Source organism: Primulina eburnea, chromosome 13 (genome assembly GCF_022965805.1).
Source record: "Primulina eburnea isolate SZY01 chromosome 13, ASM2296580v1, whole genome shotgun sequence".
Classification (NCBI taxonomy): domain Eukaryota; kingdom Viridiplantae; phylum Streptophyta; class Magnoliopsida; order Lamiales; family Gesneriaceae; genus Primulina; species Primulina eburnea.
In genome coordinates this window covers 3,277,522-3,279,308 of record NC_133113.1, presented here as the reverse complement: position 1 = coordinate 3,279,308, position 1,787 = coordinate 3,277,522, and positions in this window count along the sequence as shown.

Here is a 1,787-nt window from a genome sequence, read left to right as displayed (position 1 = left end):
AAACAACAGTCGGATTTACTAATCTGCCATACTCATGCACATATAAATTTCTGATATCGGTGTCTTCCACAGTCAGTGATCACTACCCCAGCTGTATTCATATCAATCAATATACCACATTCGAATATCACATATTCTGAATATAATCTGTTTCAAATCAAGATTCATATGAACAATTCCGGTATATAATAATTTCCAGCTTTCAAATCATTCAATACCAGATATTCGATTTACTCAGTAATATGCCACGAGTATATCAAAATATCATAGATAAACGGCACAAAATCATTCGAATATATCTGAACACATGATTTATTAATCCATAACAGAACTGAAATATATCATAGAGAAACATGTAATCAGATGTAACTCTAATTCTTCAGGCAGCAAATCGTTTTACTGATATTTCAATTTTCTCAATTCAATCAGTTTCATTCTGTTCAAAATTCTAAAATAAAAACATTACCTGTATCGAATCAAGGCTGTAATTAATCTCCCTGATACGAAACAAATCTAACATCTGAATCTGGAAGATTATAGCAAATCTCATGCTACTAACAAATCAATTCATACTACACTCAGTTTTCAATAATCAACTGAATGTATAAGGTCCAACTCCATTCCTTTCGATAATAATCGAATCATAAATAAAATAGATATCAAGGAATTCAAAATCGAGAATCCTTATCGTATATCAATCGTTCTCCAGTCATTTCAAATCTGAATCTTACCATTTCTTGGCAAGAAATTACAACCTCTCTGTACTTGTTAGCATATCAATATCAATAATGCGGTCAAAATCAGACAACACAAGTACAACATGATTTAATTCAATCTCATTCTCATCTTACTGTAGTATACAATATATCACAGAATTCACTGATATCACTTCCTCTCCCAAAAAGGTACAAGGATCAATACTACAGTAATACAGACTCAACTGGTATAACATATATCAATGCAACTCAGTCAAAGATAATCGTAGGGAAATGCATTAGTACATATCAATACATATGCAACATAATCACAAAAGATTAGTATCTGTCTCTATATCATCACGTGTGTCCTGGGTCTGTTCCTCGATCACTACAACCAGATGATTCTGCTCCCTGAAATCTTCGGGAACCTCTCTGTGGACAGACTTTACCAAAGTGTCCTGGTTGTCGACAAACATGACAACTACCAAGTACACCTCGGCATTGCTCTGTTGGATGCCTTCCTCCACAAGTTCTACAATAAACTCCGGTGTAACTCGGGCTAGAACCACTGGAGCTAGATGAACCACTCGGTCCGCTTCCCACTTTCTTAAACCGTTTCTTTCAAGCTTTCAGCAACTCCTGCTTCCCACTCGTACTGCCACTATCAAATCTGTGAGGGGATTGCTGTGTATGGGGTTGCATCGCACACCACCTTCCTAGTTGTCTAATCAGACTCGTCTCTGCTCTCTTCGCTCTACTCAAGGCATCATCAAAATGGTAAGGTCGCTGTATATTCATCAATGCAACTATCTCTGAGTTCAATCCTCTGATGAACTGAGCCGTTACAGCTTCATCATTCCCAGCTACATGAGGAGCAAAACACAGTAGAGTAGAGAATTTAGCGACATATTCTTCAATACTCAGTTGACCTTGCCTCAAATTCTCAAATTCTGCTTTCTTGTCCTCTCGGTACGACACTGAGAAAAATCTTCGATAAAATTCAGTTCTGAATATTTCCCACGAAATCACTGTACCTCTCTGTTCTAACATTCTTTTACTTGTAATCCACCAACTCCTGGCGGCTTCTCG